Here is a 27,967-nt window from a genome sequence, read left to right as displayed (position 1 = left end):
CTTCTCCGTTGCAACTATTCAGCTTTGCTGCTCCAGTGTGAAAAAGCCATAGACAATATGTAAGAGGATGGCTGTGTGTGTTCCAACAAAACTTTATGAGAACAGCTGGAGGGCCAGATGTGGGCTGGGGAACGTAGCTTGACAATCCCTAGTTAATTCATTATTTTAAGAAGTGATGGATCCCATTTTCAATATGAAACAGAAAGCAAGAAAAGAACTGAGATCAGTTAGAATTTTCACTGATACACCCTTAAATCCCAGAGCATCAAAAACACTTATATTTAAGTATAATTTTTTTTAAAAAACCTAATGGATATTTTCATTGGCTATTGTTTTATATTAACCAAACAAATTCCTCCCGCCAGTAGGACAGATTCCTTAGAAGCCACCAATAGATAAAACTCTTCCTGTTGTCGAATTTCCTTGGCAACCGAAATAACTTTGACAAGTCCACACATCAAATTTTGACAATTAAAAGCTTATGTACACTTAAAAAGATAAAAATAAAAGATGTTTTTGTATCACTCACATGTGCCCCAATTTTCTACCTCTTTCCTAGAAATCCAGATATTTCACTACATCAGAAAGTAGAACAGAACAAAATTATTATTAATCAAGTACAAGTATCCTTAAGCATCATGAAAACTTCTTCCTTTCAATCCACCTTCAATCACAACACACTCAACTTCTGAACAGAAAATGTTAGTAATTATACTATAGTTCTCAATTATTCCAGGGATAAGCTGCTTAATAAAAATATCAATGTTATAAAATCCAACTAGTACACACTAGTTTTTAAAAACTCAGACTACTAAGGGGCACCTGGGTGGCTCAGTGGGTTAAAGCCTCTGCCTTTGGCTCAGGTCAGGATCTCAAGGTCCTGGGATCGAGCCCCGCATTGGGCTCTCTGCTCTGTGGGGAGCCTGCTTCCCCCTCTCTCTCTGCCTACTTGTGATCTCTGTCAAATAAATAAGTAAAATCTTAAAAAAACAAAAAAACAAAAAACAAAAAAACTCAGCCTACTAAGACTTACTTCTCTATTGTTTCCTACAGAAAAGTTATAAAAAAAGATCATGATCCAGTTTTCACAAATAACAATAACAGTAATAAATATTGATAAATTATTATAGCCCAGGCAGTATTTCAAGTACTATATACTCTTAAATCATTTAATACTCAAATCAATCCTCTATAATGCAGATAGCATTATTATTCTCATTATACAATAAGGAAAAAACTGCCAAAGAGAGGTTCTATAGCTTGTCCAAAATCATATGGCTACTAAGCAGCAAAGCTAGGATTTGAAAGCAAGTGTTCTAGGCTCCAAATGTTAATGAGGTCAAGGCCATGATTCAGTGTCCAAAGGAAGGCTAATATACTGGCACAACCGGTATGCTCTACACTCTAGAAAATGTCACTACTGGGAAAGATGATGAAACGAGAACTGGAGGTAAACGCAGCAAAGTACAAGCTAAAAGTGGATGGCGAGAAAGAACCTCATGAAAGCTTTTAACTGGAGACCCAAAATCATTTATCCAACAAATACTATGAGTCAATAATTCTCCTTGACATGACAAACACATTTATTTCTGGATTTAGAATCAGGCTGTTTAAATCCTAATTCCACACTACTTACTAGGCCATTTTTTCTTTTATTATTTATAATTTATGAAACTCAGACTCCTCCTATGTAAAATAAGGATAAAAATCGGAATTGTTTTTCAGGGATGTTATGAAGATTAAATAAGCTAATAGGGGCCTTCCCTCCCGCCATCTGCTTACTTCCAGTTTAAAGCAACTTCCTTCTTCCATTTTCCCCAAAGTGCCATAGAAATTATTATCATTTATCACTGTCTATGTGTACACCAATGATAGAAAAGAATTGTATTACTGAATGTCATCTGATATATTTGTGATTAAATAAGGAGGTGGTGACAAACATATTTTAAGGTAGCTAAATCATATGCTACTAAAATTTTTAACATGATATTAATGATGTAACATTGGACACAATCACAAAGAAGATCATATTTCAAAGAACTTTCGTTAATTCAAAAGAGAGGAAAAAATAGAAAGACATGCATATGAACAAAAAAAGGAATAAAGAGACCAATCATATTCATGGAAACAAAGTCTTTTTGTTTTGTCATTTTCTCTTATCAGAATGTCCAAATAGATAATTTTCCAAAGAATATGTGCAAATGACCATGGCCAACAAGCACATGACAAGAGGCTCAACATCACTAATAATTACGAAATGCATATCAAAACACAGTGAGATTATCACCCCAATCCTGTTAAAATGGCTATTATCTAAAAGACAATAAATATGTGTTGGTATTTGAAGAAATAGGGAGAAATAGTAAATGGAGAAAAGGGAACTCTTACACATTGCTGCTGAGAAGGAAAATTGGTGTAGCTACTATGGAAAGCAGTGTGGAAGTTCCTCAAAAGATTAAAAGTGGAACTATAATACAATCAACATTTTATCCAAAGAAAATGAAAACACTAATTTGAAATGACATATGCACCCCCCACGTTCACTTTAGCATTTATTTATAATACCTAAGACCAGGAAACAACCGAAATGTCCATACATAGATGATAAATGGGTAAAGAAATATACATATATACACAGACACACAATGGAATATTTTTTAGCCATAAAAAAGAGTGAAATCTTGCCATTTGCAACAACATGTATTGACCTTCAGGGCATTATGCCAACTGAATTAAGTCAGACAGAAAAAGATCAATGCCATTTGACCTCATTTATATATGGACTCTTAAACAAACAAACAATCAAAAACAAGGTTTCAAATATAGAGAATAGATCAGTGGTTGCCTAAGGTAAGGAGTAGGAAAATGGGTGAAGGGGGTTAAAAGGTACAAACTTCCACTTCTGAAATAAGTAAGTCATAGGGATGTAATATACATCATGGTGACTACAGTAAATAATACTGTATTGCATACTTGGAAGTAGCTAGGAGAGTGGATTGTGAAAGTTCTCATAACAAGAATAAAGAATTTTGTAACTACGTATGGTGATGGATGTTAACTGGATTTACTGTGGTGATCATTTTGCAATATACCAAAATGTCAAATCATTACCTTGTACATCTGAAACTAATATAAAGTTGTGCCAATTATATCTCAATACAGAGAGAACGAAGTACATATTGTTCTTTTTCTATTCTGTCCCCAAACTAACTTTGAAAAGAGAGAAAAGTAAAATAATGGTATAGAATCATACCATAATGATGTCTAAAATAATAAGAACATAATGATATTGTTATATTTAAGCCCAAGTTGGCAGTGATCTGTCAACATAAGAGTAGCAGAGTCATAAATAAAGAATATCCCATAGATGAGATAAATAGGCAGCATAAAGCTTCAGGTGGGTTAGAGTTAATGTGATTAGTTCCGGCGCACAGCAAAATCCCATAAGACAGAATTTGTCTTTCATCTGTTTTCAATTCATCCAGCCAGCACTAAGCAGTTATTCTTCCTGTCACTCCATTTTTGTCATCATTTTTAGGTTCTGTTTTTAAACTTAAACCAACATGTTCTATATCTTTGTTACTGGATAGCTTAAACAAAGTACATTTGCACAGAGAGAGGTAGACAAAAATTCCAGGATACTTCATTAGGTGACCATCAATGATCTCCACCTTTAGGGAGGTTATTTTTGATGCGCATTAAGCCAAAATTATACTAAAATGATGGAATATGAGTTATGACTATAAAAAATTGAATTTATTAGGTATAACCAGGATTTATGTATATGAATTGTTTGTTTTCCTCATGGGACTCTACATTGATCCCAATGGTACTGCTATTGTCAAAGCATTTTTTTTTTGTCAAAGCAGTTTTAAAAAAGCAAATGAGTTTGTTAAATATCAATCTCATCACCTAACAGAGCTAGTTGCCTCTAAGTTCACAATTAGTGTGATGTGACTACAAAAACAGTCCATCCATTCAAACTCTGGCTATATTAATATCAGGACAAAGTAGAGGACACATAATAATTCCACTGCATTCTATGGGACACATAGAATGCCACTGTACATGGCATTTTTTGAAAAGGATACTGAAAACAGGCAGGTAAGAGACAGACAATGAAAGAAAGACAGGAAACAGAAAAAGAAACAAACAAAACCTGTCATAAATTCACAAAATTTCAACAACTTGCCAAGGGCTAATCTTGATCTTAATGTTGAAAATTCTGGATGATCTTGTTTCAATAATTTATAAGGAAATTATTTCCTTTGAAAATGTTATTCTTATGTTTAAAAATGTACAATCTTTAAGCTCTCTCTCCAATTGTTGGGGTAAGCCATGATTATTGATCCTAATCAAACTGTCATTAATATATCTCTGTCAATTTGTTGGTGGGTTGTGTGGTATGTGTGAGAGAGACAGAAACAGATAACAAAGAGAAGAAGAGAGCTACCTTGCTAACTCAAAGAAATTATGATATACCTTTGTAGAGTCAGAGATTTTCCTACTCGGATAATTCAAATCACTAAGACTTTGCCTTAAAAAACCCAGAATACAAAGAGACTTGTCATGTAAGGACTGCTTTCTTAAAATGTCTGCCTCTTAAAAAGATGTCCAGCTTCTGGTCTTTGAAAGAGCAACTGGGACAATCATGTGCTCAACTTTTTTAATCAAGTACTGAACTTTTTTAATGTTTTATCTATCCTCTCCCTTTGCACAACAATTTGCTACAGAATGGGTACAGAAAAGAGGCCTAGGTTAGACAACTACATTTATAAAGACCTATTAACAAAAGAAAACATAAAAATTGATGGAATTCAATCTGAAACATGGAATATTGAAGAGGAATGGCAAGAGATGAAGTTAGACATGTAATCAAAAATCAGAAAATAAAGTGCCCTGCAAGTCATGTTAAAGTGATTAAATTTATGCAGAGGTCAATGGAGAATACTTGAAAGATCTGAAGTAGGACTGTGATTTACTTTACAGTTAGGCCATTTCTCTGTTTCAAGTGTGAAGAGTGGATCTGGAAAGACTACAAGCAGAGATAGCAGTTAGGAAACAGTGGCATTAAACAGATGAAATAGGATGGTGGGCTTAACAGAAGTAGCTGAGATAGATGGGGGGATGGATGTCAACTCTGGAAATGGATATCAGAGCAAACAGATATGAAAGATACTAAGAAGACAGAATTAGCTAGATATGTTGATTAACTAGTTTTGAGGAATAAGGATAGCACAACACATTAGAGGCTCAAAAAAAGAAAATGGACTTGGAGATGTTGAAGGAAGAGAGAGATGGTCTCTAACTGGCCGGCCATCCAACCTACCAAACTTGGGCCTGGTTTATATTTAGATAAGTTTTAAAAGTTGGTAATCAAATGTGTTTTTAAGGGAGGCTGGGTGGCTCAGTCGTTAGGTGTCTGCCTTCAGCACAGGTTGTGGCCCCAGGGTCCTGGGATCCAGCACTCCCTTGGGCTCCCTGCTCTGTAGGAAGTGTGCTTCTCCCTCTCCCACTCCCTGTGCTTGTGTTGCCTCTCTCATGGTCTGTCTCTGTCAAATAAATAGGGTCTTTTAAAAAAAAAATGTTTTTAAAAATCACTTTGCATGAAAAAAAAAAACCAAGCCTAAACCATTATTAGATGGAAAGTCTTATTTTTAAAGACAAATCTTTAAATGAGAGATTCAAAAGCAATTAGTTCATAGGTAGTTGACGTGCCAAACAGCATTTGTACATAGAGTATTTTTTGAAAATGTTTTGCCAAAATTTAAAAATCAGGAAATTACACACACACACACGGAGAGAGATTTTTAGCTTCTCTATTTAATTGGAAGATTTGACAACTGTTTACCCACACAGTAAACCCTGGCTGAAGCTTGTTAGTGATTATTTCCCCTAAATAGAGCATCTATTCTCCAGTTTTCTAGAGATTCCCCACAACTCCTCACTTACTCACCAGCATGAGGTTCTGTGTTAGTTACCAGAGATCATCTTTACACTTCATTCATCTATTTTAATTCCATGGCTTCTACAGACATCTGAGTTTAGTTATTTTTTAAATGATAATTCTAGTTTCAGGAGGAAATCAGTGAGTGACAGAAACATACTGGGAAGTTCTAAAAAGAAACATGTACAAGGATGTGAGCAAGACAATGGAATAATAATCCACTGGACCATCAATTAAAGTATAATCAAAAAGCATTTATTTTAGGGGCGCCTGGGTGGCTCAGTGGGTTAAGCCTCTGCCTTCAGCTCAGGTCATGATCCCAGAGTCCTGGGATCAAGCCCCACATCGGGCTCTCTGCTCAGTGGAGAGCCTGCTTCCTCCTCTCTCTCTGCCTGCCTCTCTGCCTACTTGTGATCTCTGTCTGTCAAATAAATAAATAAAATATTTAAAAAAAAAAAAAAAAAAGCATTTATTTTAGCTTGGTGCCACATATCACTTTGTGCCAATCTGGTCTTATAACCAAATCAAGTTTCCCTTCAAGAAAGAAAAAAACAATTCAAAAAATTTCAACTGGAATTTAAAGCTTCTCAAAACTAATCAAAAGCAAAATCAGCTATTCATTAGCTAAGTGGCTTATCTAGACTTTCTTTAGGTATAATGTTTTAAAACTAAGAAAAAAGAAAGAATATCCAACATAAAAGCAGAAACACTTGCCATATTATATTCCCTTACTAGAAAAAAAAATCCTAATATATGTATCAACACTTATTTTCAATTAAATTTAGAAAGCAAACATAATTTCAAGAATATGAAAAGGAACTGCTAGGATAATTGTTTCAGAAGTACTGCAATTAAAGATGAAAATCATATTGCTTTAAGGTTTTATTTATTTATTTGACAGAGAGAGACACAGCAAGAGGGAACACAAGCAGTGGGAGTGGAAGAGGAAGAAGCAGGCTTCATACTGAGCAGGGAGCCTGTTGCAGGGCTCTATCCCAGGATCCTGGAACCATGACCTGAGCTGAAGGTAGACGCTTAACCACTGAGCCACCCAGGTGCCCCATATTGCTTCTTTTTGACAAAATGTTTCACTGGCATAAATGAGCAGTCCCTTTTGTAATATATACTAATGAGCAGATGATAACTCCCCCAAAAAAGAACAAAAATCCAAGTCTTACTTGGAATGTGAAATTTTGTTCATTTTCTCTAATAATACACTAAGTAAAACAGAAAGCAATCTTCAGGTTGAAAAACTCCACATCATAATCAACATTGAAAGCATATGCACTTTACTATAAGAAAGGTACATTCATTTAAAAATAAATTTTAAAAGTAACCACAGCAAGGGAGCTTTTTCCCAATTCTTAGCTAATATGTACATTTAAAAATATACATTAAAAAAAACCTACAGAATAATTTAGAAGTTGTAATACTATTATCAAATACTAGGTTTTTAAATTCATTAATTTCTTGTTTTTTTTTCAAATTTTGTGACTTTTTTTTCAAATTTCAAAAAGAAGTTACTATTAAGTATATAACATTTATAAAAATGACTTAAGTTTGAATTTCATTCTCATTAAGTATAAAAAAACTGTTTCATAATTTTCTCCTTTCATCAAGTGAAAAATTAGTAGAAATACAGCAAATAGAGAACTCTGTATCATAAGGGTTGTTCCCAAACTATACATACCCGTGATTTAAAAGAAAGGTAATAGAAAAATAAACCACTTTTATTAGACAACAGTACATAGATCAATTTTAATCATTTTTGTTCAATAAATAGTTTCCTAGGAAGTCTTTCAAATTAATCCGAATGAATTCTATTAAGATATATATTGAGTGAGGTGGTTCTCCTAGGGCAACTCTAAGAAATGAGTTGTTTGTTCCAGTCATTCTGTAAAGGGCTGATAGGCCCTAACTCTTGGTTAGTAAAGTAGAATTATCAGGTAGGACTGAAGTGTCTGCAAACTGAAGGTGAGCTAATATGTTCTGATGTCAGAGAAGTAATTTCCTTTCTCCACAGGAAGAAAAAAATAGAGTCTGAGGGTGGGTAGTATTCTCTTTGATATATGTAGCAGTGGAGGAAATGGACAGATTCATAACTGATGTCTGAATACATACAATTTTTAAAATATATTAACAGCCTATAACTAAGATTACTATCAGAATACTGACAAGAAGCATGGGGATGGGGGAAGACAATATTTTAAAAGTACCTGCTCCTGGAATGTAATATTTACAAAGTTCCAAGAGAAAACAAAGGGAGACAATATATAAAGCATGATCACAAATATATTTTCATTTGTCAATATTGCAGATTAGTATGAAATCAATAATAAATGTTCTATGGTATTTTGATAACAAAAGTGGTACTTGGATCGACCTGCCTTTTTGTTAAATTTTTTATTTGAGTATAGTTGACACACAATATTACATAAGTTTCAGGTGCACAACATAGTGATTCAACTTCTCCATAGAGTATGCTAGGCACACCACAAGTGTGACTACCATCTGTCACCACACAATGCTATTACCAAACATTAACTATATTCCCTATGCTGTGCCTTTCATTTCTGTGACTTATTCATTCCATAACTGGAGGCCTCTATCTTCCCTACCCCTTCACCTATTTTGCTTATCCCCCTACACTCTCCCCTCTGGCAAACATGAGTTTGTTCTCTTTATATATAGTTCTGGTCTGCTTTTTTATTCATTTGTTTTGTTTTATAGATTCCACATGCATAAAATCATATGGTATTTGTCTTTCTCAGTCTCACTTATTTTACTTAGCATAATACCCTCTCGGTCCATCCATGTTGTTGCAAATGGCAAAAATCTCATCCTTTATTTATGGTTGCATAATACTTGTGTGTGAGTGTGTGTGTGTGTGTGTGTGTGTGTGTATTTCTTCTTTATCTATTCATCTATCGATGGGATTGCTTCCACATCTTAACCATTATAAATAATGCTGCAATAAGCATATAGGTGTATATATCTCTTCAAAGTAGTGGTTTTGTTTTCTTTCGGTAAATATCCAGTAGTGGAACTATAAGATCATATGGTATTCTGGTTTTTAATTTTTTAAGAAATCGCCATATTGTTTTCCACAGTAGCTGTACCAATTTACATTCCCACCCACAGTGCCTGAGTCCTTTTTCTCCACATCCTGGTCAACACATTATTATTTTTTTTTTTTTTTTTAGCCATATCTTATTGTGGTTTGGATTTGCATTACTTGATGATTAGCGATGTTGAGCATCATTTTATGTGCCTGATGGTCATCTGTATTTCTTCTTTGGAAAAATGTCTTTTCAGGTCCTCTGCCTATTTTTTAATTGGGTTGTTCATTTTTTGTGTTAAGTTATATAAGTTCTTTATATATTATTGATATTAACCCCACATTGAATATGGCATTTGCAAATATCTTCTCCCATTCAGTAGAATGTCTTTGCATTTTGTTCATTTCCTTCAATGCTTCAGTTCCAAAGTCTATTTAGAGTACTAAGTTTGAACTCATTTGTAAACATTATTTCTAATAATTTCTAAGTAATTTTACACGTGACTATTTTATGACCTCAGCTAGATACTAACATTCTTGGAAATAGGAAACCACTATTTCTTCTGACTAACCTGATGGTACCTAGTATAGCAATTTACAAATGAGGACATACAAGCAATTATTTGGGGAGTAAAAATCCACACAATAGTAATATTACTGAATAAAAAAGTAGTACTGTTATTTTCCAAACTATAATTTATTCTGTCCAGCAGTTGATAATAAAACATAATATAAGCAAATAAAAAATAACATTTATATAATTTTGAAAAAACAATAAGCAATAAGGTGATAGCAAACATCTCTCTTATGAAAAAAGAGTCCAAGTTTGAAACCATTTCAATGAATAAAATATAGACAATATAACCTCTTTATGCATACAACTCATTGTAATCTCCCTAAAAAAGATTACTGAATAACAACTTAGTAACTAACCAATTCTATTAATAATCAAACAAATTAAAATGTAGATAATCCTCAATTAAATCCATGGGTATAAATGAATATATGCATTTCGTATTAGATGTTTTGAATCAGAAACTTTATGTTGCAATTGGCTATATACTGAAGATATTTTTCATATGGCTCTTCGCATGATTATTTTCTTATGAAACACACAAGACTATGATTAAGGTAGAAGCATCTGGAGTGCCACCACATCCATCAAATCTCCTAGGTATAATATACATCTTCAATTTTAAAAAATTAAAATAGAAATATAAAGCATCATTTTACAAATGCAGTGAGATGAAAAATTCATTATCTTAACAGTGGGCACCAGAATTTAGAAATAAATAATTGATGATTCACTTTGGGTAGAAGCAACCAAAGGGTCTAGTACAGTACATTCTAATACAGCTAAAGAGAAAGCTTAATATTTTTGCAACATATTAGAATTTTAAAGGTGGGTGCATAGAGAGACAAGAGCTGAGAAAAGAAAGAGAAAAGGAGACATTAACAAGACTTAATTAGGCAAAGATGGGGCATGGGGTTAAAAACAGTGGTAAAATAAAATTCTGATGCTGAGGTAATAGACTTTTAAAAACAGGGATGTCTCATATTTTATGTGAAATTGTTTGGATTATGACATCACAATGCTGGTCCTCCAAATCCAGACATCCAATAAAATGTAATCTCATATGCCCTATGTGAATGGATTTTGTAAGTGAAATTGAGTCTCACATCTGGGTCAGTACAGCAGAGCATAAACTAGAAGGCACAAGATGACAAGAAGATCTCTGAACCGATTTTATTCAATAAAAGCAGGAGCTCATAGAAAACAATAGTGACAATATGAAACACTACTTTTACTCTACCTCTGCAAGGGATTATGGGCTTCCACAGGACATGATTTGGGGCTCTAGCTGATCTTACCAATATTTTAAAAAAAAAAGACAAAAAAACAAAAACAAGATATATCCTAAGAAACATCAGAAATTAAATGATGTTAGAAGCATGCTAATTGCATAATTATAAAACTAAATATAACTGAAATATAGATTCATTAAAAGTAGATAAAATAATTAAGTTGATGAGGCATTGGTGACAAACAAATAAATATAAAGGTAGATACTTAGAATGAATAATCCAGAAACAGAAGGAGGTATATATATCAACATATCACTGGAATTCAAGTTCATATTTTGGAACTGTATACTCTGTTCAAAATAAATTCTAGGCATCCACTTCAGTAAAGATGAAGTAACAAAAGCCAGACTTACACTTTAAACAAGAAAACCAGAATAAATATATGAAAACACTGTTTTCAGACATGAACAACAGTAACACTGGACTATGACTTCTAAGAGAGAGGGAACAAGAATGATGAGTCCTAGGTTTGCCCCAGTTGTTACTTGAAAGCAGTTTCCAAGAAGTAGCTTGGAAGGAAAAGGCCAAATACACGGCAACTGTTTCACTGTGTTAAGGAAATAGATTGGAGTTTGGGAAGGCCAAGGCAGCTGATCTGTGGGAAAGACCACCAAGGATACCGACACTGCATAGATAGAGAAAGCTCTAAAAATCTGCATGGAGGTCTCCCTCAGGAGTTAGGTGGCTACTGATCTGCCCTATTTGAGTAGAAATCACTTGAGGCCAGGGAACGAATCACTGGAAAACAGTAGAATAAACAATTCTCAGAGCTCACAGCATTTGGGAGAAAGATTTCCACCATTTATAAATGAGAGACATCAAAGAATACTGAAGGACATCCAGAAGGAACTCCAAAAAGTCTGGCTTTGGTGAAAGCAGTCGGGGGTGGGAGGTGGGAAGACATCCTTAACTACAGAACAAAGATGAGATTTATAGCCAACTTCTCATCAGAAACTGGCAGAACACAATGGCAGATACTTCCAAGCACTGAAATTAAAAAAAAAAAAAAAACAGAAACAAAAAAACACACAAACAATAAATCCATCAATTTTGAAATCTAAGCCTAATGAAAATGTTTTTCAATAATTAAACTGAATAAATACTTTTTCAAATAAAATTGAAAGAATTCTTCACCAGCACTTAAGAAATATAAAAGAAGTTCTTGAGGTAGAAGTAAAATGATATAAGTGGAAATGTATATCTACATAAAAGATGAAGAGTTATGAAAATGGTAAATTTTACTATTTACTATAGGGGTAGAGTATAATATTTCCTATTTTAATCATTTTAAAAGATAATCATTTAAGGCAAAAATAATAGTGCATTATTAAAAAGTTTATAACATATGGAGAGGTAACATTATAAAAGCAAAAGAACAAGAAGGAATGGGGAAATGGAAGTTTATTTTTACATGGTTCTTACATTTTACATGAAGCAACACAATATTTTATAGCTAACCAGTAAGTTAAAAATAATGCAGACTTTGGAGAAACCACTAAACAAATAAAACAAAAAGGTACAGATGGGAAAAACAGTGAACACAAAATGGAATCATAAAATATATTCACTTTATCGAAAAAAAGGAGGAAAGAGGGGGAAAAGTACCAAAGAACAGATAACAAGTAGAAAACAGGGGCACCTGGGTGGCTCAGTGGGTTCAAGCCTCTGCCTTCAGCTCAGGTCATGACCAGGGTCCTGGGATCAAGCTCCAGATCCGGCTCTCTGCTCAGCAGGGAGCCTGCTTCCCCCTCTCTCTCTCTGCCTGCCTCTCTGCCTACTTGTGATCTCTGTCAAATAAATAAATAAAATCTTTAAAAAAAAAAAAAAAGAAGAAGAAGAAGAAGTAGAAAACAAGTATCAAGATGGCTGATTTAAGCAAAAAAAAAGGTTGATCTAAACCAAACACAGGAGGGGCCTGGGTGGCTCAGTCAGTTAGGTATCTACCTAGGGTTCAGGTCATGATCTCAGGGTCCTGGGATTGGGCCCCACATCCTCAGGCTCCCAGCTCACCCAGGAGTCTGCTTCTCCCTCTCTCTCTGTCTCTCCCCTGTTTGAGTTCTCTTTCTCTCTCAAATAAATTAAAAAAATATTTTTAAAACATAAAGTAAATCCATTATAGTTATTATAGGAATAATAACTTAGAATGTTCTGAAAGTGGTCTGAAAAGTCTAAAAGGTAGAGATTGGACAGTAACTATATACCACATACCAACAAAAATTACTCTAAATATGAAAACACATGGATTAAAATTTCAAAGACAGAAAAAGAAGTAACATGCAAACACTAATCAAAAGAAAGCTAGAATGACTAAATCAACACCAGAAAAGAAGATCTGAAACCAATGGATTAAAATTAGGATGAAAAGGATAATTACATAGTGTAAAACGGCTAAATTCAACAAGAAGACATACATTCCTAAAGGTTTATGCATTCAATAGAAGTTCTTTAAAAACATGAAATAAAAACTGATGGAACTTAGAGATAACCAGAAAAATATCAATTATAGAATATATTTCAAAATGTCTTTCTCAATAATTGATAGAACAAGTACAGAAAAAAGTAAGTATAGAGACTTGATAGTATCAACTGACTTGACCTAATTAACATTTGTAGTACATTTCATACTTTTTTAAAGTGCATGTAGAACAATCACCATGAAGAACCATATTCTAGGTCGTAAGGCAAATCTTAGTAATAGTTAAAAAGATTGAAATCATACAAAGTATGATACCACAATGGAATTAAATGAGAAATGAGTAACAAAAATGTATCAAGAAGTTCCAAAATATCAGACACTATTATTACTCTAATAATAATGCTCTTCTAAACAACACATAGGTCAAAAGGGAAAAAATCATAATAGATTAAGAAATATATGAGTTGAAAGAAAATGAAAACACCCTATATCATAATTTGTAGATATAACTACAATAGTGCTTCAAAGGAAATGTGCAGCATCAAATACTTGTATTAGAAAAGAAGGAAACTGTTAAATCATTTTCCTTAAGCTTCTACTTTAAGGAACTAAAAAAAGAATAAAAAAGGAAATTAAACACAAAATAAACAGAAGGAAGAAAATAATAAAGGTAAAAGTAGATATTTATGAAATAGAAGATATACAAACAATAGAGAAAAACAATGGAACCAAAAGCTAGTTATTTGAAAGAATGAATAAAATAGACAAAACTCCAGGGGCCCTGGGTGGCTCAGTCAGTTAAGCTCTGACTCTTGATTTCAGCTCAGGTCATGATCTCAAGTTGGTGAGACAAGGCCCCATATCAGGCACCATGCTCAGTGTGGAGTCTGCTTGTCCCTCTCCCTCTACTCCTCCCCCAACTTGCATTCTCTCTCTTTCTCAAAAAATAAATAAAAATAAATATTTAAAAAGTTGATAAAGCTCCAAACAGACTGATCAAGGAAAAGAGAGAAATGACACAAATGACACAAATTGACACAATTTGCCAATATTAGGGATGAAAGAAAGGACATTACTCAGATTATACACAAATTAAGTCCATAAGGAAATAAAATTATGAACAATCATATGGCAATAGATTCAAAAATTTAGATGAAAACAAAATCCTTGAAAGATATGACTCGGCATGAAATAGATAACTCAAATAGTCCTTTATCAAAGAAACACATTAAATTCAAATTTAAAACTTTTCCAAAGGAAAATTTCAGGCCAAGACATCATCACTAGGAATTCTATCAAATATTTAGGTAAAAAATAGTATCAATTCTATGTAAGTTCTTTCATAAAATAGAAGATGAAGGAAAATCTCCCAATTCGCACGATGAGGCCAATATTATCTTAATCCAAAACCAAACAGACATTACAAGAAAACTAAACTGATCTTTTATGATCACAGACATGAAAATAAGTCCCTAACAAAATTTAAGCAAATTTAGTTCTCTAATATTTAAAATATATAATATGTAAATTAGACATAAATGCATACAATAAACAAAAGTCCTAAAGAGCAATATATGAAAGGCATACAAAATGTGACCAAGTAATGCAAAGTGGGTTTAACATTCAAAAAATGAATTACGAGATTTCTCCATACTAATGTATTTTAAAAAAAGAAAACATATGATCATCCCAAGGATGCCAAAAAGCATTTCACAAAATTCAGCACCTATTCATGATAAATATTTTAAGCTAATTAGAAATAAAAGGGAAGCTTTCAGGTGCCTGGGTGTCTCAGTTGGTTAAGCGACTGCCTTCAGCTCAGGTCATGATTCTGCAGTCCCAGGATAGAGTCCCGCATCGGGCTCCCTGCTCAGCAGGGAGCCTGCTTCTCCCTCTGACCTTCTCCCCTCTCGTGCTCTCTCTCTCTCATTCTCTCTCTCAAATAAATAAATAAAATCTTTAAAAAAAAAAAGGGGGGGGGGGACTTTTTAATCTGATACAGGATCTATGTTATGGTCTCAACTGTGTTTCTCCAAAATTCATTTGTTGAAGCTCCAACCCCTAATATGACTGTATTTGGAGAAAGGACCTTTAATGAGATAATTAAGATTAAATGAAGTCATGAGTGGAGCCCTAATCCAATAAGACTAGTAACATATTTCTCTCTCTCTTTTTCCCTTACCCTCCTCACTCCCTCCTTCTATTCTTTCCTCCTCCCTCCCCTCTCTGTCTCTCTGCCTGGCCCCTTAGACAGAGAAGAGGCCAAGTGAGGACACAGCAAGAAAACAGTCATCTGCAAGCCAGGAAAAGAACCCTCACCAGAAACCAAATCTAACAGCACCTTGATGTTGGACTCCTATCCTGCAGAACTGTGAGAAAATACATTTCTGCTGTTTGAGCCATCCAGTCTGTGGTATTTGATTATGGCAGTCCAAGCAGACTAATATGGCATCTTTGAAAAACCTATAGCTAACATCATTCTTATATGGTGAAATAATGAAAACACTGAATGCTTTCCCTTTAAGATCAAGAACAAAAAAGTGGCAACTGCTTTTACCATGCATACATCAATATTGTACTGAACATCTAAGCTAGCAAAATAAAGCTAAAACAAGAAATAAAGGCATACAATTTGAAAAAGAAAAAAGAAAAACTTTTTTTTTTTCCAAAACGAAAAAAGGGGGGCACCTGGTTGGTTCAGTGGGTTAAGCCACTGCCTTCAGCTCAGTCATGATCTCAGGGACCTGGGATCCAGCCCCACATCAGGCTCTCTCCTCAGCAGGGAGCCTGCTTCCCCTTCTCTCTCTGCCTGCTTGTGATCTCTCTCTCTGTCAAATAAATAAAATCTTTAAAAAAAAGTTCATGTGGAAAATCCTGAGAAATCTACACAAAACTATTAGAACTAATAAATGAGTTAACAAATATGTAGAATAAACTAAATATACAAAAGTTAATTGCATTTTTACACGAGCAATAAAAATTAGAGATTTAAATTTTAGTGTGTCTTCAAAGAACATCAAAATATGAAATATGGGGGTGCCTGGGTGGCTCAGTGGGTTAAGCCACTGCCTTCGGCTCAGGTCGTGATCTCAGGGTCCTGGGATCGAGCCCCGCGTCGGGCTCTCTGCTCAGCAGGGAGCCTGCTTCCCCCCTCTCTCTCTGCCTGCCTCTCTGCCTACTTGTGATCTCTCTCTCTCTCTCTCTCTCTCAAATAAATAAATAAAATCTTTAAAAAGAAATATGTAGGGATAATATTTTCAATTTTGTAAAACTCACACTCTGCCAACTATAAAACTTTGTTGAAATAAGTTAAAGACTTAAATTAATAAAAACATAAACCATGTTCATAAACAGGTTCAATGTTATTCATTGTCAACTATCTCCAAATTTATTCAACAAAATCAAAATTAAGATTTTAGCAGGTTTTTTTGTAGAAGTTGGTAAACTGCTTCTATAAGTTCTATTGAAATGCAAAGGACATTAGCCATTAAGGAAATGCAAACTAAAACCACAAATGAGATACCACTACTCACCCAGTGGAATGGCAAAATTAAAGAGACTGACCCTACTAAGTATTGGCAAGCATATAAAACAATTACAATTCTCATATATTGCACGTGCGAAAGAAAAATGGTACAGACACTTAAGAAAACCATTTGGCAGTTTCTTACAAAAATCACATACACACAATTCAACCCAGTAATCCCAGTCTTAGGTATTTACTCTAGAGAGATAAAACTTATGTCTATACATAGACCTGTATAAGAATTTTCATAGTAACTATACTGATGATAGCCAAAAACTCAGCTATATCCATGATGCCCAGATATCTGTAAGTGGATAAACAAATTGTAGTATATCTATATAATTGAATACTACACATGATTAAAAAGGAATAAACTACTCAAGCACAAACAACATAGATGAATCTCACAAATATAATGCTGAGTGGAAAAAACAGACATAAAAGACTACCTGTTAGATTGCTTGATTTCTATGAACTCTTAGAAAAAACTATGTGTAGAAAGCAGACCAATAGTTGTCAGAGGCCAGAGGATCAACTACAAAGGCCAGATGGAGGTTTGTTATGGTGATGGAAACATTCTCTATCTTGAATGTAGTCACAGCATAAACAAATTTATTGATTATATGTATTATACAGTACGTACACTTATTGTACTTCAATAAAGTTTATATTCAAAAATTAAGAAGAAACTGCACATCTGTAACTACATATGATAATGGATGTTAACTAGAGTTAGTGTGGTAATTCTACAATATTTACAAATATCAAATCACTATACTGTATATTTGAAATTAATATAATGTTATATGTCAATTGTACCTCAGTAAAAAAAAGAAACTGCATTAAAATATGGAAAGAATTAGAAAAAATTCACAGATATTTCAATGAAGATGTAAGGAAGGTAAGAAGAGAATGCCAGTTACTTAGTTTTCCAGATCTTGAACAACATTCCCTAAGAGCACATCATGGAATGCCTAAAACTCCTCAGAAGACAGTGATAAACATGTGTTATGACAACTGAGGCATTCCAAATCAATAGGGAAGAATGGGCTATTCATGAAGTTGTATTATGTCAATAGCCTAGCTATTTGGGAATAAAATAAGCAAGACTCTTGTCTCAAATCATACCTAAGATCAAATTCCTTATGGAATAAACATTAAACATAAAAAAGTAACAGAGGAAAATTTTAAGTAATTAGTCATATAGCTTCATGTAGGACAAGCTTTTGTAAGCATGGCTCTACAGACGGAAGATACTGGAGGAAATACAAATAAAATTAGAATTGACAATATAGAAAAAATTTTAAATAGTTGAGATAAGACTAATATCCTTTAAAAATATATTTATTATTAAACAGTCATAAGAAAAAGACTATACTAATGGGGGAAAAGGCAAGAAATGAACAAGAAATTCACAAAAAGTGTAATGGCTACTAAATATTTGAAAATATACTCAACATCACTAATAAACATACAAAAACAATACTGAGATATCAAAGTTCACCTACCCAACTAAAGAATACCCTTGTAACAATGTAGTGCTACTGGAAGGACATACTTCCATTTCTCTAGAGCATTTTGCAGTAAGCGTCATATGTCTACATCGTCATCATTTCAGTTTTAAATCAGATCAATCTTTTTATTTTTTAAATTTTTTTGTGTGTGTTCCAAAATTCATTGTTTATGCACCACACCCAGTGCTCCATGCAATACGTGCCCTCCTTAATACCCACCACCAGGCTCACCCAACCCCCTTACCTCCCACCCCTCTAAAACCCTCAGTTTGTTTCTCAGAGTCCATAGTCTCTCATGGTTTGTCTCTGATTTAACAAATCAGATTATTTCAATATCTAATATATATAAGAAGTTGTATTTATTTCAGAATTATTTATATGGTAGAAAGCTATTCTAAATGTCCATCAATATCAGATGATACAAACACAGTCTGAAGCCATCAAAAATAAAAATGCAACCAATAATTACTGACATTGAAAGATACCCATGGTGAGGTGCTAGGTAAAATATGAGTATGCCTTCTTTGTGAGCTCATTTAAAACAAAAAAATCTATCTTCTAGGACACATGCATGGCTCAGTTGGTTAAGCATCTGCCTTTGGCTCAGGTCCTTGCTCAGCAAGAAGCCTGCTTCTCCCTCTACCTGCCGCTCCCCCTGCTTGTGCGCTCTCTTTCTCACACACAAATAAATACAATCTTAAAAAAAAACAAAAACAAAAACAAAAACAAAAAAACCCTATCTGGCACCTGGGTGGCTCAGTGGGTTAAAGCCTCTGCCTTCGGCTCAGGTCATGATCCCAGGGTCCTGGGATAGAGCCCCACATCGGGCTCTCTGCTCAGCAGGGAGCCTGCTTTCCTCTCTCTCTCCGCCTGCCTCTCTACCTACTTCTCATTTCTGTCTGTCAAATAAATAAAATCTTAAAAAAAAAAAACAAAACCCTATCTTCCTACTCATCTGTCTCTCTCCTTACCTACATATATACAGACGTACACACAGAGATATACAGGTCTGGAAAGTTACGCTAAAAATCAATAAAAGTTATCGGTGATTAGCAAAATTAAAGGAAAGCTTTCTTTTTTCTATTTGTCTATAGTATCTGAATTATTTATGTGTAAAAAAATAAGACTTTAAATGATTATTTATAATGTAACTTCAAATTTTAAAATGAGCAAGAAAAAGGGAAATTTTCTGCAAATTTCTAGACATGTAAATCAATATTTACACAAAATACAATCTACAGTAGGTTGTTTTTTTAAGCATTAGACTAAAAATCCTAGGAAAATATCCTGAGGATTACTTTGCCACATGAAATGCTACCTAAGGATCTACTAAATAGTGTCCTTCTGCTATCCTTACCCCTCGTGTTTTACATTGTGACTTTATATCTCCAATAAAAGATCTTACAGGCTTTAAGGTTCTTTTCTTTGAAAATTATTTTCTACTAGGTCTTAAGAAAATAAAGTGGAACTGTGGTTTGCATCTTATTTGAGAAAGATAGATAACCTTGAGTCTTAAACCTTCTCTGGCATTTTCTTGATCTTCACTAACCATGACCAAGGTAGAATGGTCTCATCTGCAAATTACTAAAAATAATCAGCTCTGGGAAGTGACCTTGGATGAAGCAATGTTAAATTGGCCAGGAAATTTTTTTGAGGCATCACTGTTATTAACTTGCAATTTTTTCATTTCACTCTGCCACTGATGCTTGGCAGGTTATAATTTTTCATTTTCGCACTTGGATGAAACTCAGTGAAGTAGAGATTATGGAGATAGTAGTGGAGAATTTTCACAAAGGGATTTCCCCCCTCACTCCATAATATTAGGTTACAAAACAGATCTCAATTGGAGACAACTTATCAGCTGAAGATACGTAATCAGACTGTTTGGGTAACAGTAATGACCTATACTATATTTTAAAATTTTTTTAAGTGCTGCCTTCTGTATATAGAGTTGATGTTATGACCAATTTATACACTTGGAAACATTTCCTGAGTGGAGATGGTTTGGGCTGATTCTTCTTTGACAACTTCATGCCTTTATGAGACTGTTTGCTGGGATTAAAGAAAATGTTTGTGAGAACAGAAAACACTTCTTTACACAGAGATGTCCAGTGACACGGGTTGGAAATAAACTTGTACTACTATTAATGAATTAAGAGCTAATCTTAAGTAGATGGCAACTATTTTTGGTGCATCCTTCCTCCTTCTTTACACCTCCATAAAACCAATGCCAGTAGTCTGATGATGACCACTTCTATCCATATTCTTTATGAATCTCTTTTCAGCATGTTATTCACTAACCAGCTTATAATGGGCCCAAATAGGTAAGCTGTTATTCCCTTAAGTAAAAGAGGAAAGAAAATTCATTTTAAAAGTAAAGAATATTGTGGGCGCCTGGGTGGCTCAGTGGGTTAAGCCACTGCCTTCGGCTCAGGTCGTGATCTCAGGGTCCTGGGATCGAGTTCCGCATCGGGCTCTCTGCTCGGCAGGGAGCCTGCTTCCCTCCCTCTCTCTCTCTCTCTCTCTGCCTGCCTCTCTGTCTGCTTATGATCTCTCTCTGTCAAATCAATAAATAAAATCTTTAAAAAAAAAAAAGTAAAGAATATTGTATATGGAATATAGAAAATCACAGAACAAATCTGAGTTTGGAAATATTCCTTAAATCAGAAGACAATGTTTAAACGGGTAGCTGGAATGGGGACTTAAGAGACAAGTCAACTCTAATCTGAAAAAACTAAGAAATGCCTACTTGAATCACCAATTCCCTTAACTTATTTTGATGAGGTCATTAGTATCCAGTTGCACCTAGGGTAGTATCAAGCTGGAATACCAAACTAGGGCAACTATTTGCTACGATAACCATTAAGTTCTTCCCTAAATTCTTTATGTGTGTCATTAATATATTATTTAAAAGGAAAATTAAATTGCTCCTCTCCCCCAGAACATCTGAATTTGGGGTCTTATAAAATTGTGTAAAAAAATATTTTGTTCCCCTAAACAAAACTTAGTTATACACTATTTCACCATAGAACATTATAATTACCTCACAATGTAATTTTGATATAAATGAGACTGTTTACTGATTTTTTGGTCTAGCCACTGGCAAAACATGCAAATTGACTGAAGAGCTGCATAGCAAAGAGCTTCCTTTAACTGACTACAGTATCCTAGTGTTAAGCATCTCGTGGTGATCCCAGGTCCTGGGATGGAGACCTCTCCCTCTACCGCCCCACTCGTGCTTGCTCTCACTCTCTAGTGCTATCTCTCAAATAAATAAATAAAATCTTAAAAAAAAAAAAAAGGTAAAGTTTCTAATCTAAACTTTTTTAAGAAAGAGGACTGGTAAAATGATAATATCAAATATCCATCTTTATTAATCTGTGCAATATATAGTATAGGCTGAAGTTTTAAGAAACTTGATTAAGATAAAATAAGTTATTTTAATACAAATAATAAAGGCAAAATAACAAAGATGGTAAAATCATTTTAAATATAATGAATTAATTAACTAATTTTTAGATGTTTTAATAAACACATTTAATAAGGGGTGCCTTAATAAATGTCCACCTCTTGATTTCATCTCAGGTCATGATCTCAGGGTCATGAAATCGAACCCTGCGTCAGGCTCTGTGCTGGGTGGAGAGACTGCTTAAGATTCTCTCTCCCCTTCTCCCTTGGGTCCTTCCCGCGCCCCTCACACATGTGCATTCAAGTATACTCATGCACATGCTCTCTCAAAAAAGTAAATAAATAGATAGATAGATAGATAGATAATAAAAATGTTTAATAAAATGTTTTTCTGTGATAAATACTAATAGCGAAAAGACTATCAAATAGCAAATAGTTGATAATAAGAACCTTGTTTTTTTCCTACCAGCTACTGAAGTGGGAATAAAAAGGGGAATAAAAAGAAAAGCAGGAGGAAATGGGAGAAGAGGAAGAGACTTCTCCTTTCCTTTCCTTATTTCTTTAAAGCTCTAGAGACATAAATAACAAGGTACCAAAGATTAAAAGTAGGTCTACTCTTGTCCTACCAGGCAGGCCCCATATCAAGCAAAAGGTCAAACAGTCTGGCTTGCTCCTCTATAAAAGCCAGTAACACTGAAAAAGAAAGCCCAGATTTGCTACACATTAAGATAACAGCTTTTGGTGCAGAAGTTACAGAGAAACCTACCTCTAAAATTTCCTATCTTTGAAAAATAACATCAAGATTCATTATTTATATTTTGAAAATTGCTGATTTGACTCTTCCAAAGAAAATACTGAAAATTGAAAGACAAAATAGCATACAATCATTCATCCCAGCAGTAAGTAATAGGAAACATAGATGGCATACACTTTATTAGAAGACCTACTATAAGAGGAGTACTTTATATTCTAATAATAAAAGGAAAATGCTGAGTCAAAACTTGGAAATCTTTTTATTCCTGTAAAATTATTAAATTTTTAAAGGCAATTCATTTTGTTGTTCTTGTATTACAAGACAGTCCACAAATGTTCATCAATTCAAGATAGTTTCATTTCTTCAAAACTGCATTCTTTTTAAAATAGCATTTCTAGTATTAAGGGAAATAAGCATAAATCTTGGGTTTTTTTTAAGTAGTCTAATTATTAAATTAAAATTCCAAAAAGGCATTTTTGAAGCAAAAGTAAATTGGACAATTACATTTCTTATCAATAAGGTAAATGGAACCAAATCAAAAATTAATATTACCTATCCCTTAGGATAAATGTTGGTTTGGGTAACTAACTTTTGTTTGTTTTTATCATTGACTGAGGTAAGGGAAAGGAAAACATAAATAGTTAACGTATGGTTAGATTTCCTTAAGAAAAACATATCAAGGACTATTCACAGCATCTGAAAAGTCCTTATGTGGACAGAATACAGACCTCCTTGGTACTGCTATAGTACGGAGGCACACCACCTGAGGGGGTCAGAGTCAATGCCTCATACCCTACATGTCCTCAATGCCCTACAACTCTTATCGTCAATTTTCAGAAATCGGATGGATTAGGCATACTAAATACTTCCTTATTCCCTTGTACTCCACCTTTTTCTTTTTTTAAGAAAAGCATCTAGGTGCCTTGTTTTATTCATGAGACTATGCCAGAAATCATTAGCAGAAATAAACTTAGGAAATCTCACCCAAGGCCAAAGATTTCTCTGGGCTTCAGTCTTCCCTCTTGAGTGTAGCTCTATCACGTAACCCTCACTTTATAATGCAGACAAGCTCAATGCTAAAATGAGTATATTAATGGAAACTAAGTCATAGCACTCTGCCTCTGAATGTAACAATGGCAATGAAGATTTGTGAAATGGACAAGAGTGCTTACATTTAAGTAGCACCAGAATTAAACAGCATAGAAAGAGGTGATCAAGCTCAAGAAACTTCTCTGTCACAGCTGCTTTGGCATTCATTTTCCCTTAATTTCCCTTGCTTTTCAATGACCATATCACCCCTCATGCACTGTCAAAGTTTTCTGAACATATGAAAAATACCAAAATTATTTTTTATTTATATAAGTCTGTTGAGTGCCTCAGACTTGTGTACAACACTTAGAAAAGCGTAACATGTCACTGAGACTTTGGAAAAATTATTATTCTCCCCAATTAACAGGTTCCCTTATTCAAAACAATAAAATATACTATATATACATAGCAATACCTAGTAATAGGCATGAAAATTATTTACTAATGAAAAATGGAGCTAAGAAAAAAGATTTGGGATATGACCAAATGACCATAAATAATGGTGTTATCAAAAATGCTATATAAGTTATCATAATACATTTACTAAATGTATACAATGGCATTTCAAAAAGAAGTGCTTCAGGTAGTCACTGTAGCAGGAGAAAATTTGAGCAGTTAAAAATAAAAAAGATTTTTGTCTTTGAACAAGTCACAAGTGAAGCTGATGTTGCTGTATGAATTACACTTTAGGAATCACTGACTTGGGGATTCCTCTATGTTCGAGATTGTTCAGCATAGATGAGGTGGACACTCATGCTGCAGAAGACCTGAGGCAGAAGAATATGTGAAAATAGAGATTTTAGAGATTTTATGCCAAAGGTACATGGCATAAATGAATCATGACCAAACGCAACCTAGCATCTTTCCAGGTGTCACATGTGTGAGAAGACGGGTGTGGAAGGAGTCCTTGTGTTCATGAAATTTAGAAGCATAAGAACCTGAAGGAAGTAACCATAAAGACCTGGCCACTGATTTTGCTGTGGCTCTCACCCACTCAACTCAAGAACTGAGTAGAACAAAGAAGATCAGCCTCCCAGATCAAGAAGGAATTCAGCAGACTGCCTTCCGGGTTTATCTGCAGCATTAGTTCTCCTGGGCTTCAAGCTTGCTGGCCCAGATTTGGACTTGCGAAGCTCCATAATCACACCCACCCATCCTCTGTTGTCTGTCCTTAGCCACATTCCTTTATCTCTGCCTTTGACATGTGAATAATTCTGCATGAATTTCTGAATATGAACATCCTTCAGAGATCCCTTGCCATAAACTGGAATTTTGAAAAACATCAGCAAGGGTACCTAGGTGGCTCAGTTGGTTAAGTGTCTGACTCTTGATTTCAGTTCATGTCATGATCTCAGGGTTATGAAATCAAGCCCTATACTGGGCTCCACACTGGGCACAGAGCCTGCTTGTCTCTCTCCCTCTCTTAAAAAAAAAAAAAAAAATGAGCAAAGGGAAAGGAGCAAAGTATAATTTATCCGTATTTTGTTTAATTCCATTATGTTAAAAAAAAAAAAAGCTCTAATCATATATCTGCTTGGTTCTTAGGCCAAAGCATAGTCTATAGCATGTTTTTTATCTTGGTTTGGCTATAACACATTTTTGGATAGGCCTATTTCTAGTAAGGAGACTGACTCAATAATCAAAAACCTCCAATGAACAAAAGCCCAGGACCAGAAGGTTTCACCAGTGAATGCCACCAAAGATTCAAAGAAGAATTAATACCTGTCCTTCTCAAACTCTTCCAAAACACTGGAGAGGAGAGAATGCTTCCAAACTCATTTTATAAGGCCAGGATTATCCTAATATCAAAACCAGACAAGGATACAAAAAAAAGAAAGAAGGGAAGGGGAGATGAAAGGAGGGGAGGGGTGGGAAAGAGGGAAGAGAGCAATATCTTTGAAGAACACAGATGCAAAAATCTTCAACAAAATATTAGCAGAACAAGTTCAACAATACATTAAAAGAATCATACGCCATGATCAAGTGGCATTTTTGGATGTATTTGTCTCACCTACTGAGAACAACCCTACTGAGAACAACAATGGACATTTCTGCATAGCAACAATGCTGATTAAATAATACTTAACAGGCCAAAGTTAAAAAAGAGATATTCACCAATGTAATCCCACCAACACTTTTGCTGAGTTGTGGGAAGAAACAAACCCCATGGCTCTGGATAAATAAAAAATTCATTTAAAAAGTAATTTTAGTTTCTTAAGTTACAGCTCTAAATATTTGTAAGACATCTCAACTCTGAGCTTCTTATCTTCAGCAGCCTGAACATTTGATCATCTTCAGCCAGTCCATTCCCAGGGTCACAGCCTGGCCACCATCACCTGAAACAGCTTAAATTCCCAGCTGATTACAGCCCTCTTCATTCCAAAAATCTCACTCCATTTACCCTGATACATTTGATCTTGAAACTCACTGAAGTTTCTGATACTCTGACCATCTCTACTCTCTTGCAAGTCATCAGCCCCACATGCACCCCCAGCCCTGCCATGTCCCTGTCGAAATTCCTTCTGATCTAATCTAGACTTTATGGTACATCATTTCAACAAAATCCTTGTCAGAATCCATTCCCTCTGCTCTAGCCCTGTTAACTGAAAACATTTCTCAGAACTTTATTTGCCCCCTATGCTCATGTGCCCAGATTTCTAAAGATTAATGTAGAACATCATGCTAAAAATACACTGCCTCTCACCTGAGCTAAGCTCCTATGGCCACTGAGCTACCCTTTGATTAGGCTACCTTTTCTACTGCCTTTAGTGACTCTCCCTAATCCATTAAACTCTCCAGGCATTGTATCCTTTCCCTAACCTCTTCTCCTTCAGCAGATAGTTCCTCATAGTTCTATCAGGGAGAATCTTTCTCACCCTCCTTTCCCCAGAGATATATTTATCTATAATTGTGCCATCTTTTCCTCATGCCCTAAAGGAAAAAAACTTCTATCTTAGGCTGGTCCCCCATCTGTTCTTTAAATACCATTTGCCTTCAATCACTCAAGGTCTTTATATTCTCAATGATCTTTTCTTTCCTGCCTCATCAACTTCCTCTCAACTGGATCCTTCCTACAGCATCACACAAATATGTTCACATTTCTCCCACTGTAATAAAAATTCTACCTTTAACTTATGCTTACTTTTTCCTTTCCTAAGTATGCCTTCTCTAAGAGTTGTTCATGCTTCCTCTCTCCACATACCTTTTTGCATCTTGGGACCTTTTACAATTTGCTGCTACTTCAACTACACTATTGAAATTACTCTTGCTAAGATCATTTAAATGACTTCTAAGTTTCTAAATTTAAAGGCCAGGTTTTCATTGTCTTACTTGACCTCCTACAGTATTTAATGCTCCTGGTCAATACCACCTCTTCAATGGCTCTCTCCTGGTTTTAGAATAACTTATTCTCTTTCTCCTCTTACCCCTCTAACCAGTTTTTCCCAGTCTGTTTCCTAGACTCTTCTACTTATACATATCCAAAAAAAAAAAAAAAAAAAGATGTTTACAAACAAACTGACTGGCACCCTAGTGGAATTTCTGGGCTGAGCCACACATAGCAAGGCTCTGTCATGACAATATCATAAAGGTTGTGAATGCCAGCACTCACAGGCCTTAGAGTTTTAACAGCCTATACACCATAATAATGAAGTTTGGTGGCAATGTTACTTTACACCAAGTCACATATGGTGCTATCAGCTGTCCTGAGAAAGAGAAAGGGGGCCTCACTGCTATGCCAGAGAACAATTAGATTTGGGAAAGTATATACTTTCATACACCTAAGGAAATAAATATTCCCTAGAGAGATGAATGACCTGTACTTTTCCTTCACTCATAAAGCATCGTGCACTTGGACCTGAAGCTGACAAATATTTCGATCAATGAGCAAGATGACTACAGAATTGCTGACTGGCTGCTTCCAGAAGCTGGAAGATCTGCTGTGTTTCCAGAGACTCCTTACCATCTAGACAGCACATACATCCACCCAACCCCAGAGTTCCTGAGAAACCATAATGCCCGGAGCTGACATCTATTCTTTTGTTATCACTGTCCAGCAAATGGCTACCAAAGAAGTAGGTGCCTTACTCAGGGAAGCATCAGTATATGCTATACAATGTAGTGGCTTATAATCTTCATCCATGTCGTTCAGCAGCTGTCTTCACTGACTCTATCTTTGGGAAAAGACAAGAAGATCAGCTGCTACTGATAAGTGCAGAACTTTTGGTTGACTTTGACTGAATTTGGCTAATTTTAAACCAATTGTATTAAGGTAAGTTTTTGTCTTGGTTTCTATTTGTTTTTAAAGAGAATATTTAAAAAAAAAATTGTAGGACAGGTTTTTAGAAAACAATCTTATTAAAAACTCAAAAAAAGGAAGAAAAAAGAATT

General features: G+C 34.7%; 1 pseudogene; it reads left to right on the top strand.

Moving 5' to 3' along the window:
- Window positions 1-1,392: 1,392 nt before the first annotated feature.
- Window positions 1,393-27,817, top strand: LOC116857928 (annotated as a pseudogene).
- The last annotated feature ends 150 nt before the right edge of the window (window positions 27,818-27,967 follow it).

Source organism: Lontra canadensis, unplaced genomic scaffold (genome assembly GCF_010015895.1).
Source record: "Lontra canadensis isolate GAN:19392208 unplaced genomic scaffold, GSC_riverotter_1.0 scaffold129, whole genome shotgun sequence".
Lineage (NCBI taxonomy): Eukaryota > Metazoa > Chordata > Mammalia > Carnivora > Mustelidae > Lontra > Lontra canadensis.
The sequence above is the reverse complement of the archived record's forward strand: the minus strand, read 5'-3'. Positions and strand labels throughout refer to the sequence as shown.